At 45.3% G+C, this 13,296-nt stretch overlaps 1 protein-coding gene across 4 annotated transcripts in view; it reads right to left on the bottom strand.

Annotated features, from left to right (window-relative positions):
* Positions 1 to 13,296, bottom strand: part of FYN (FYN proto-oncogene, Src family tyrosine kinase) — a 209,545-nt gene that overhangs the window by 112,193 nt on the left and 84,056 nt on the right. For 3 of the 4 annotated variants that reach the window (XM_060168328.1, XM_060168327.1, XM_060168326.1), the window contains one exon: positions 6,090 to 6,159. The exons of the other annotated variant lie outside the window; for it this stretch is intronic. The gene's annotated coding sequence lies outside the window, so the exon portion shown is untranslated. The remainder of the gene's footprint in view (positions 1 to 6,089; positions 6,160 to 13,296) is intronic. 4 annotated transcript variants of the gene reach the window in all.

The raw sequence follows: 13,296 nt of genomic DNA, 5'->3' as shown, positions 1-13,296 counted from the left end.
CTAAGATATCTTATCAAAAACTCCTGAGACTGATACCTAATTGCCCCTCTGGATGGTTTGTAAGCCAGTAAGATTGGATCAAAGGCTTTGGGTGGAGCATCCTCTTTGATCTCTTCCAAAGATAGCACTCTCCGTCTCCACCTGCACTGGGCGTTGACAGAGGAACGGCAGGAACAGGGTGCTGGTGGGCTGGGCCACTGAGGTCTCAGAGAGGCTGTTTCCCCTGGAGTGTGCCACACCTGAGCTCTGGTGTGTACAGCAGTAATGGCACAATCTGAGGAACAGCCATTGTGAGTTCAATTGTACTTCAGTGAGCACTCCCAAAGAAGTGGGGATTTTCTGTGATGCCTTTAATGTGGAGAGGGACATAAAGATCCCAGATTCAGAGGGAGTGGGTATGAGCCCGGCTCTGTTGCATAGCAGCCATGCAACCTCAGAGCAGTGCTTCTGAGTAAGAGTGTGATGAATGCCGTGCCAGGGACAGTTCTTCACCGGGCAGGGCTGTCCCAGACACGGCAGGACATTTACCACCCCTGCCCCACCGTCTCCAACATGCCAACAGTGACTTACTCTTCGAGGGCAGGACAACAAACATGCCCACACTCCCAAACGCCCCCTGCCTGAGACACAGGCTAAAGTCTCTGAGCCTCAGAGTGTATCTGAGCATAACACCTGCTCCACCACCTAAGAGGTGGCTTGGGAGGGGCAAGTGTGCCGCAGCTTCTTACGAACCTAAGCTGGTTATACAAATGGTATCATACATGCATTCACATGGGCAGCCTGTCAGTTATGGGCAGGGCTGGGGGGGGTGGGTGGGTCCCACCACCTGGATGGCAGGTGGGAGGTATTACACAGGGCCAGCTCTCCAGTCATGTACTAAAATACACGACAGCTACTCATTCTGAAAACATTTCCCTTCCACAAGCGGGAAATTCTGGTTTACGTGTTGCTGCGGGCAAAAACCACACAACAGTGTGCATTTGAGAGTGAATTCTAAGTACGTGGGCTCTTGGAGCAGACAAGCAGGAGGGCAGCCTCAAAGCAGCTTCAAAGAACCTGGTTTAGGATGGCACCAAAACTAACCTGGAAAGAGAAGAACACTGCTCTTCATGAGCAAGAGATAAACGATTGTGCGAATTACTTCAAAGACCAAGAGTACAAGGCTATAGAATGTGGTGCTTCTGTTCTTACGCACGCCCGAGCAGGGCCAGCATGCACAGAGCTGACTTTCAACGTGTCGTACTGCTCTGTTCTTTACAGCTTTCAGTGGCTTTCACGGAAGGGAATCTGAGAGGCTGGGCAGGGATGCTGCATGCGACCTGTATGCCCTGACAAAGGGGAGAATGGAGCCTCGGTTCACATAGGTTAGTGTGTGGGAGCCACCTGGAGGGCTAGGCAGGAAGCCCCCGCTCCCCACTCCCCCAGGGATCCACCTGACGCACCAGAGGCAGAGCAGGGCACAGGCACAAACCTTGAAGAACAAAAGCGAAAGCAGATACGCACTCCAGGTCATTAGGCGAAGAGCGCTGAAACAAGCTCAAGAGAATTACCCATGGGCTGGAGAGGGGGTGCTGGAAACGAGCAGCTATAAATGTGTAGTTTTGCTACAGATCTTTACGTTAAGAAATGCTGCCCCAACATGGTGTTTTTATAGTTTCCCTTGACTCTGCTTACTATTACCTTTGGCACATTCCTCCAAATTCTATCCGTCTTAAAAACAGCAGACTGATGGGCTTCCCTGGTGGCGCAGTGGTTGAGAGTCCGCCTGCCGATGCAGGGGACGCGGGTTCGTGCCCCGGTCTGGGAGGATCCCACGTGCCACGGAGCGGCTGGGCCCGTGGGCCATGGCTGCTGGGCCTGCGCGTCCGGAGCCTGTGCTCCGCAACGGGAGAGGCCACAACCGTGAGAGGCCCACGTACCACAAAAAAAAAAAAAAAAACAAAAAAAAAAACAGCAGACTGATAATGTAAAGTCCCTGAATCTCCGGGCTCGGCCATCTAAATGAGATCTTTTATGCTTCTCTTCTTCCAGCTTTCAGAACTCATTTTCATAGCCTTTTTGCAAGAGGAAAGATTATCAGAAAAAGAAAAATGAAGGGGAGTAAAGTCAAAGGAAAATACCAAATACCAAAGCTTTTGGTAAGAAAATATTTATGTCCACAAGCACACAACCACACCCTTTCTGGGAAGATATTACTGGCCTTGAAGCTGGGTTAGTGGATCCCAAAATATACCTCACAAAAAGCACAGTTACCCTCCCGAAATAGGCCCTATAATTAAAATCTTTTCAAGTGGATTGTCCTATATCACAACTTGACATATGTTGCTTCAATCTCCCTGCTTCAGCAAATGTGGCCATATTGGGCTACACAAGCTCTCAACAGCTCCCGGTTAAACCAGATTGCAGTGTCACTAGAAAATTGATGGAAATAAACAGTCCTGTGTACCAAAATACCCAATCTCAATCATCTGTAATGAGATCTCTCTCCTCCCTAAGCACATTTTCATCACACCCTTGATTCAAAAGGATGGACTAGCCCAGACTGAAATACCGTTTCATCTCAGAGGTCATCTGAAGACAAACACATCTGAAGAAGCTGGGGCTGAAATTTAAAATACGAGACAATGTCTTTTGTGTGAATGCTGGGATCAAGTTGTGTGAGTCTTGCTTCTAGCTTTAGTTGACAGTCCTCACTATAAGTCTGCAGACACCCATCTGTCTGAATTCATTTAGATCAGATCTTGCTTGGAATCAGTGGTAATGTAGGGGCCCTTTCAGCTCTGTGATTCTCTGAACAAACTTCTTTATGTTTTCTAGTTATACATTTACATTTAATTAAATGTCAAAATATTAAAAATTTTAAACCTTCAAAATAATGAGTACTTTAGACATTGATTTTTTTATTATTATTATTATTTCCATATCGGTTTCACAGCCTCAGCACTATTGACACCTTGGGCTGGATCATTTCTGTGTCTGTGTGGAGACAGGTGTCCTGTGCATTTTAGGGTCTTTAGCAGTATCTCTAGCTTCCACCCACTAGATGCCAGTAGCACACACCCTCCCTCCGTCCCATGTGGCAACAAAAAATTTCTTCAGACATTGCCAAATGTCCTCTGCGAGGACAAAAACAACCCAGGTTGAGAACTACTGCTCTCTCTCTCTATCTATTTATATATCTCTCCCTGGCATGGCCAGGAAAAAAAAAATCTAGATTTTTCAAGGCACCTACAAGTTTAATTTTCAGAATTTCTAACTTCCTATGACTCACAGTGAAGAATCAGGATGTGTAATACAGTACTACCCCGAAAGATTTATAAACAGCACCACTGCTGTTTCAAACTAGTGGTGGCAGGGCCTGGCCTCATTTCAGTTAAGACATTTATGAGGACGGATTTGCTGCCACCCAATCTCTTGGACTGCTAACCTCCCTACTTTTAGGAGCTCCATTCTTAGAAGACTACTGGTAAGAAATCCTTCACGATCCAGTTACCAGGCTCTCAGTATGGAAGGGGATAAGGGTTGGTGTCTATTAACACCATCTACAGAAGCGAGCACCCATCGTACGCCTCCCAGGCCAGACCCCCTCGGGGGCTGCGTTTCTAGCACTGGGCCATTCGTGTAGGGAGTGGTAAAGCCTATGCTTCCTCAAGAAGAGGCGCCGGGTGGGGAGGGAAAGGAATATAACATCAGGAGACAAAGAGTCACAGAACGGAGATGCTAAGTTCAGCCCAGAGAAGAAGAACGAGGAAGGAGAGCATCTTCAACTATCTGGTGGGCTGGTGTGTGGAGAAGTGAGTGCACTTGTCTCTATCTGCTTACAGAGTGACTCAGGAAAGTCAGCAATTCAATAAATACTTATCACAGGCTTCCTAGGTGGCAGTCACTGTCCAGACACTGAAATGACAGGAAGTAAGAAGACCAAGTCCTTGCTCCCTTGACCACATATTGTAGCTCAACAGAAGGACTCGATTGCTTTTCTTTCCTCCCTCCTACTCTCTCCTTCCCTCTTTAACAATGTAACCTAATGTCCAGGTATCTAATTGCTCGTTTTTTTCCCATTAAAAAAATTAAGGTTTAATTAACTACAGCAAAATTCTCCTTTTCTATTGTATAGTCCTGTGAGTTTTCACAAAACCTACAGTTGTATAAATACCACTACAATCAAGATCTAGAACAATTTTCTCACCCCCTTAAATTTCCCTGTGCCCTGAATTGCTTTTTAATTGGAGAAAGCTCTGTGCAGTAGCAAACCCCACCTTTGAGAGAATGTGAATTCCCCTTGTCAAGAATTCTGGAGAAAAGGCTTTTTTGTTGAGTGGGAGATTGGGCCAGACAACCCCTGAGGCCGTGTCCATCTCTTTGATCCCCTGCAACTGGAGGGTTGTCACCTCCAGACACCCGATCTTAACCATCAGCCGACATGGTTGATTTTCTCCAACCACAGGTAAAGGCTCCACCCCAAAGCCAAATTCTTTTGGTCAAAGCTCAAAAATTTCCTTCCAATAACTGGATCTCTGTGAAGGCTGCATAATAAGCATAGACAAAAACTCCAAAGAAAGGTTTTGAAATGAAAGCCTCAACGTGGTAATTGAAGCCTAAACCAAGGGTACCATCTCCTCCCGACCCTTCTTTTTCTTCTCGTTATTTTGGTTCAAAATAACTTTGACTCCAAAACCGAACAAAGCTCAAACAACGTGATTGCACCTGGCTGCAAAGATGTCAGGAAGGGAAGTTAAATTAGCTAAGCTGGTTTAAGAATGGGTTGAGAGGGTTAGAGAAGATGGCAAAGCTCTCGGGGACATTGCTATGCAGTGGACGCTGCAGGAAGGACTGTGGCGACCAGCTGTGATGCCCCCTGTGATAGCAAGTGGGGTGTGACCAACCCCTTCCCAGCGGCCCTCCTGCTGGAAGATACTCTCACACCTTTTGCTGGCCTGACCTCGATGGCAAATGTCCAGTTTCCAAGCAAGGGTGTTCTGTTGTCAGGAATAACTGCTTTTCACAGACATAGAGAACAGACTTGTGGTTGCCAAGGGGGAGGGATGGATTGGGAGACTGGGTGAGCAGATGCAAACCAGTATATATAGACTGGATCAACAACAAGGTCCTACTGTAGAGCACAGGGAACGGTATTCAATATCCTGTGATAAACCGTAATGGAAAAGAATATGTGTGTGTATATATATATATATATATATATATATATATATATATATATATGAATCCCTTTGTTGTACAGCAGAAATAAATACAACTATACTTCAATAAAATATTGAATGTATTTTATATTTAAAATATAAATCAACTATACTTCAATAAAATAAAATTTAAAAAGAAGAATAACTGCTTTATTGAGCACTCACGGTGCCCCAGCACTACCTAGTTCGTTTTATTCTCACAACAACACTCTGAGGTAGGTAACATTATAAGCCTCATTTTACAGACAAGGAGGTTGAGGCTCAGAGAGGTTATATAACAACCGGTAAGTGTAGAACTTGAGTTTTAACCCAAGTCTCCTGTCCTTTTTGACTACTGCTAGCAAGGTCTTCTGGGTGTTTGCTAAATTTAATGTTCCTGGTCTCAGGCCGCTGTTATGCTGGTTGGTGGGCTGGGTCCCAGGCATGCTGGATTCTTAACTCCCTTTCATGTCCCATCATTCCCCAAGCAGCTAACTGCCTGTTTCTCTCTCATTTCAACATATAGACCAGAAGGATCTCTCTGCTTTGGAAACTTAAAAACATTTTTTTATTCTTTTGGTTTGCAAGTTTATTACTCTCACATTCCACGGGTGGCTAAGAACATAAGCTAAATGGTCCAGGGTATTCTTTATCCTGTATCTGGAAGGTTTCCTAAAATCTAGACTTCTTATTATATCTTAGAAAACCCCATATTGCTTAATAACATCAGCAATGACAAAAAAATGGTCATACTGTCAGAAAACACCAATTGAACGTCACACTTAGTTATAAAATCCATTTTGTCAAGTGTAGTACAGGTTTAAAAGATGCACAGAACAAGGCCATGGTTTCCCTTTATGAGCACCATTTACTTCACAAGGTATCAGAAATAAATGCAGCGACACTTACCAAAATTTCCCCCAACGATCACAAACTTTATATATACCACATGTCTTCTAATACAGCTGCTGGACTGGTCCTGAAAAATACCACAACAAAAGGAAACATGCATCATTAGGCAGAAGTAATTTAATATATATTGTGTTTCCCTTCTGGAAACCACAACATCTTCCTTGCTTTGGGCACCCATCAATGTACCACACTCTTACTGCCAGATTCCTCTTTGTTTTTCACAGGAAAGATGAAACCAATTTCCAAATTGACTCAGCACTCACTAATAACAAACAAATAACAATCTGGACAGTGAAATAAACCAGAAACTGTGCTTATAAATACTTTACTTGAATTTTTAGCCTTTTAAAATAATTGAAGATATGAGAACAATGCAAAGATATCTAAAGCTGAACCCATAACCTTTCCCCCCCACCCCCCAAACCAATTCCTCTTTCCTCTTTCTTTCAGCAATACACTCCATTCTCCCCTGCTGGCTGCGAGGCCCTCACTTCTGTTTTCTAGATTTCAGTTTATTATCTGAAAAACAGGAATTACTGTACTAACCTCACAGGGTTGTTATGAGCATTAAGTAATATAAATTTAGTGACATATAAATGACATTGAAAGGCTTAAAACAGCATCTGGCACAGTTATCACTCGGGGAAGGTGAGGAGCTATTATCCTTCTCTGGATCATGCAGGCCTGAAGCCTAAGCCGGCCTTGCTCACCTGCCCTGAGCCTGACCTTCGCGTCCCATGGCAACTCTGGCGCTCACCGCCTCTCTCCATTCTCATCTTTACACTCCCTGCAGAAACCCACCTCCTGGCCTCCAGCTCCTCCTCTTCCAGTCCTGCTTCTTCCTAAACACAACTTAAAGCCTCAGCGGAAACACCTCTACTGCTTCCCACCACCTACAAGTTTACCTGTGAAATTATCAATATATCAGCCTGGGCCTCCCACTCGCCTTAGCTCTGTCCCCACATCTTCCCATCATCAGATGCTGCAGAATGCAGCCACCAGTCCTGCCTCAGCCTGTGGGCATTCCAGACCCTTCTCTGAGTGTCTTCTGTCCCTTAAGTGCCAGTAGGTGGCCTCACCATTTTCCAAGCCCAGGGCTCTTTACCTTTTTGGTCCATAACAGTCTAGAGACATGTTTTTCAGAATAATGTTTTTAAATTCTTGAAGTTAACACATGAAATGCACAGGACTCAAAAGAAGTATACTGATATTCAGTTATCAAAATATATAACAAAATTATGATGTGCTTCTCTTAATATTTAAATAATTTCCAGGAAAATTCTAATTACTACTGTAGTTTTGAAGTAATGTTGGGCATAAATGATACTTCAGGGTATCTGTAACTATAACGTAATATGAAAATACCTAGAATTACTATTGGTGACAAATAGCTAATACTACTGTCATAACAGAATGAAATGTTAGGTTTCAATTAAGGGTTAGTGAAAATAGATAATTTTCCTCCATCCAAGTTCACAGACACTCCCTCCCCCAGGATTCCATCCATGGACTCCAGGTCACGAGCCCCACTTTAAGGCCTAGAGTAACTCTCATCATCTTCTTGAGCCCTTTCTACCTGGACTTTCTCAATTTGGTATTATCTTACCCCTCTTTGCTTTTCTCTTTTTAAAAATTATATTTTATTTGATATAGATACTTTAAATGTACTGATTATATCCTACTTTTTAAGTTGTAAGTCTTCTAAGTTGTAAGGGAAGGCCCTATTTTTTCCCCATTTTTTATTCCTCTCAAGGCGGTGAAGAATGCCCTGCCTCGTAGCTCACAGCAGGAAGACATTCAGCCAGCACTGTTTGAACCAATCAGTGAATAACAGTGCAGTCTTGCTTGCAGAACACAGGCTCAGCTAATATTAATATCATTTCACCTGTCTGGCAGCCTATGAGGCTGTAAATATGCAGATGAGATGCCTAAACATTGTATATTTAGAGTATAAAATTCTGAATTTAGGCAACAAAATGTTCCCCTCTTTTATTTCTCCTTAGAGAGTGAATGCTTGGTCGGCGTGGCTGACCGACAGATCTCCCTGGAACAGACTGACTGTTCAATCATTCCGCCCATACATGGGGCATCTGTGTGACATGAGCACAATTCCTGCCTTAGTGGAACTTCGAGCCTAGCAGCTTTCCCCAGCTAGTCCAGAGGAGCTGAGAATCTCTCAAAGTGTCAGGGCCTTTGCAAAGACAAGGAATAGCCAGTGATTCCCCTAAGTACGGGTGTTTTGGTGACCCACATAGGTGAGGCCAGTTAGTAAGAGTTGCTTTGCCTTCCCACAGGTCTCACAGATGTGAAGCTGTGGTTCCAGGGTAGGCAAGTCGATGGAGCAGTGAAATTCCACCTCCCCTCCTGAATGATGTCTTTGCATATGAGGTTGGAGATGGTAACCCCTCCAAGGGGGCCATCCCAGAAGGGTTTAGTCAACGCCTCGTGGCATGTTCCACTCCGGGCCCCACTGAGTCTGTGATGGAGCAGCCTCATGATGGACACTGGTCCTTTGGTCTTATCAGCCTTTTTTCCAAAACTGCTGCAGCTCAGAACTCCTGTGTGTCTTTTGCCAAGAAAAAAACACAAGAAAAATAACAGAATAGTTCTTCCTTTTCAATGAAGAGAGCATAATGATTTTCTCCACTGAAAACCACGCATTAGGGCACTGTGACCATTTGCTTCGGCAGAAATTCAACACTGGCAAGCAACATTTTTCATGCCCGACATCATGTCAAGTGACTCGCAGGACATGTCGGGGTGTACCCTCCCTCCCTAGTAACTAAGACGGATGAGATAGCTACTCAGAGGACAATGGCTGGACTTGGCACACTCTTTTTATACTTAGGGACATTTAAATCTATTTCATTTGAATTTGTTCCTTTTGAGTCACACTAGGTATATGGTATTAAATTAAAATAGCTGAATGATAATGAAGAGGGCAGCATGACTGTTTAATCTTCTGTTTCAAAAACTGCAGCGTACACATCCTCACGAGTACATATAAGATGTTTATAGGCGCTCCCACAGCACTTAGCATGTTACTGTTGCTTCTAATGCATGTCATAGACGTCGTGTGGCTCCTGTTTAAAGGTAATATTCTCATTATGCACTGGATACGAGCATCTCTACTACAGTTTTCATCTGCATGGGGCCATTCCCTCTTCCTTCTTCCTAACAGATGCCCCATGTTCCTTCAGCCACAGTGCCTGAGAAAAGGTGACAGCACTCCCAGGTGGGGGCGTGGGGGCCTGAGTGGTCTAAGGCTTTGCAGGGTGCCCAGCAGCAACATCAGCATCACGTGGGAGCTTCTGAGAAATGTCAGCTCTGAGGCCTCACCCCAAACCTACTGAATCAGAAGCTGTTTCACAAGATCCCAGGTGATCTGTGAGCATGCTGAAGTTTGAGACACACTGATCTAGGGAAACCTGTTCCTCGTGCAAGTGACTGGTTCAAGAATAGGCATGTGACCTTCTTCAGGCCAACACGATGTGCAGAACGTTTTGCTGGGAGCTTCTCCTCATTCTTCTGGGAGAAATTCCCTCCTTCTGAATGTTGTGTAGGATGTGATGCCTAGGACTTCCGTTACTATCTTGCTCCAACTGAAGCATAAAGCTGGCCCACAGAGGAGGGCAAAGACAGAAAAAACACAGGGAAGGAGAGTAGGGGTGTTTGCATTCAGTCAACCCTGAAGTCTGCAGAGCTACTAGACTTCCAATAAGTTTCTTATTGTACAGGCCTCCTTAAGTTGGGTTGTCAATTGTCTGCAGCTGGAAAGCATCCTGCCTAATCAGTCCCTAATAAAGCATTATAAAAGGAACAGAATGCCGAGGCACCAGTCAGCCACACAGTGAAGGGTCCAGACAAGTCAGTGCATCAAGAGACCAGAGCAACAGTTGAGAGGCCTATTTTGTTCAGGAACTGACCCAGTAGTATTTCCGGTTCTGACAACCGTTATTTGCTTTGCACATTTCCAAAAGCTTTCTAAATCAGCCAGTCTAAATGATCAACCAGAGGAAGTGCTGAACGTTTTCCAAATTCTTTTAACCAGAGTGGTCAACAGTTGCTTCCGCAGAAGTCACATGGATGTCATTTCCTGCAAAAACAATGGGAGACTAATTGCTAAGCCCCAGACTGTAATAGGGAAAACAACCTGTGATATGTAATTACTGAAGGGTAAATAAGGAAAAGCTTGAGGCTCTCAGAATCTGCTTCTGGATCCACTGCAATAACTTTGGGAGAAGGAGGGGTGGTGGGAGGGAGCGAGAGGGAGCGAGAGGGAGCAAGCTGGTTTGGGAAAAGATTTGAGGGACTAACAGCTTAGGCAGCCACCCATACCACTTTTACGTATCACTGTTAACTTATTAAAGACCTTTCTGAGTAAACCAAATAGACCTGCTATTATATAAAACCATATATGGCTCTGATGTAATTTTGCTTCATATACAGGAGTGATGTAGTCAATAGTCAAGGAGAACTGGGTGTCTAAATGGACATTCTCTCTTTGGTGTCATAGCTTCTCAACAATGGAATATTTTGGGGGGATGGGTGTGTTGCGTTGGCTTGATACAGAATGTATCTTCTATTATGGAGTAAACATTAGTTGGTTTTCCACAGAATGTTCCTGAGGTTCCATCACCTCAGGTCTCTCTTTCCCTCCAAACCTTTTTGCTTTCTCTTCCCTGGTACCTCATATACGTCCACAGCTCCAACTATCACCCTTGTCCTGAGTTTCAAACTACATCTCTTGATCTATCACCCTTGTTTCCAGTCCCACTGTTGCTCTCTAGACAGAAAGTACCCTGAGGACAGGGACTTTGTTTTGGTCACTGCTATATTCCCAATGCTCAGTGGCTGGCACTGAGTATTATGTTTGTTGAATGAATAAGTAAAAGGCCTCACTCAGACTCTTAAGACATCTCTCAGGAATTCTTGCCATCACCTCTTAAGTGGCCTCTTTGCCTCTGGTCTCTCCCTTTCCTACTCTGTCCACACACAGGAAAACTCTAGATTATAGTACTGATCATGTTGGTCCTAAAATGTCTCGGCTGGGAACAACTTACCAGCCCAGCCCTGTACTTCACAGGTGAGAAACTGGTCCCAGCGAGGCCAGGAGACTTGCCTAAGGATTTATGATGAGTGGGTGGCAGAGACGGAATTATAATTCAGGCTGCTGACCCAGTGGCTCTTACTACCATGCCACTGGGTCAAAATCTTCCACTGTCTTTCAGCAGAACTGAGTACAGGGCTAGGCATACAGGGCTCTCAGTAAGTACTTGCAGACTGATGGAGACTAGATAAGTGAGAATGGGTCTCTGGCACAGGCCAATGGGAACCCTCTTAAAAGAAAGACCATACCCCAGTATATAACATGGGCAAGGAAGGAGCTGCTCTGGACCTTTGCTCCTGCAGTGCCTATGAGCCACCCCCAAGGAACCTCAGGGTGGTGACACGGCTAGAAAAACCAATGACTTAACACACACTCACACTCCTCAGCTTTGTGCTCAAAGCCACCCACCTCCATTCCAAACCCACCTTGGCCTTATCTCCCATTTCTTTTTCCTCCCTCACACCCAGCCTTCCGAAAGCATTTGCTGTTTCCAGCACCTGTCCCTCCTCCTGGCCTTCACCTGCCCTGTTCTTTCCTCTCATACACCCTTACCTCCACCTGCAAGAATGGCGACCCAACCTGCCCCTCGAGCCCAACTCGAATATGAATCCCCCCCTGAATTTCTTGTCCGATTTCCTCCACTGGAATTCATCTCACCATTTACACGTCTACTATAGACCTTACCACACTGTCTGCTTCACAGGAAAGAGCCAGATCCTTGAGGGCAGGCACTTACCCTAAATCTCTGAACCGCTGTCACACTGCCCGGCCCGCTGCTTCGCACAGAGGAGCCACTTCTCGTCATTTTGTTGAGTCAGAGGGCTTTGTCCTTTTCAGTTCACCTCTGTGACCTATGTTCTGTAATGGGGCTTCCAAGTCTTCCTCCAGCCGGTGCAGGCTGATGATAAAGCCAGCACACTTGCAGGGCCTACCCGTTAAGGAACAGCTTTGTGACTCCCTGCTGTCTTATTTTCAAAAGCAAGGAATGAGGGGCAGGGGCAGGGGCTAGGGAGGGTGACTTCCCCTCCCTTACATAGCTCTCCTACGGTGGCTACGGCTGTCCTGTCCTGTGCAGCGTGTGGTGCAAGCTGGGCATGTGACAGCGTCCCCTGCAAGTCCAAAGTCAATTGTCTGCAAAACTAAAGAGTTCCAAATGGCGCGATAACACATCAAACAAGCAAGTGTGCAAACAAAGCCCATTCGCAAGGGGAGGAGGATGGGAAGCAGAAAACAGAGTTCCCTAGGAAACCGAGCCTGCTTTAGGACTGACTGTGGCCTTCACCCCTCGTGGGGGAGGAAGAGGGGCGCTCCAAGAAGGCATCACTGGCCCATCTGCTTTCCCTGCCTACAGGGGCCCTGGTCCTTCTGGCTTCACCACCACAAGTTGGGGATACTCAAGCAAGGCTGTGGTTGTTGTTTGTTCTCTTATTTGCTGGAGCGGGAGTAAAGAGTGCAAGGAAAGAGGAGAAGAGTGATGGGCAGACCAAGAGATGAGCATGGAAAGCACTCGGCCAGCACAAAGGGGTTACTGACCACAGGACGAGAGGGCAGGAAGGTCGGACTAGAAAGGGCTGACTGCTCCTCTCTCATCAGCCATCGCCAGGATGAGGGGGACTCAGGCTCACGGTGGAGCAAGGCACGCCCAAACCAGCAAATGAGCTTATCTTCAGCTGCCCAAGAGGCGGCTCTGAGGTATTTATTTTGGGCTCACTGGCATGGTGGTTGGGCTGAGTCATGCAAAGGGGTGGTCGGAGGGGGTGGATGGGGCTCTAGGGCTCCCCACAGTCTCCATCAACCCCAAGCAGGAAGGGTAGTAGGGATATAATTTCTTCTCCTCCTCCTTCAAATAATAATTTATTATACGTCATTAATATGCAATATATTAATAATTACATAATAATTATTATTTATGATAATGACGATGATTGCTATGTTTAAACCTCTAGGCTGAGGGTTTATTTGGGAAAGATATAAACGAAGTAAATGCCATTGGAATAATTAGTTGACTGTCAGGAGGAAAAAGATTCTGTTCTATAAAACTTATGAAAATGAAGTGTATATTTATAATAAGCATGTCTTTCTTTTCTTCCTGGC

Source organism: Lagenorhynchus albirostris, chromosome 12 (genome assembly GCF_949774975.1).
Source record: "Lagenorhynchus albirostris chromosome 12, mLagAlb1.1, whole genome shotgun sequence".
Classification (NCBI taxonomy): Eukaryota; Metazoa; Chordata; class Mammalia; order Artiodactyla; family Delphinidae; genus Lagenorhynchus; species Lagenorhynchus albirostris.
This window is presented reverse-complemented; position numbering and strand designations above follow the sequence as displayed.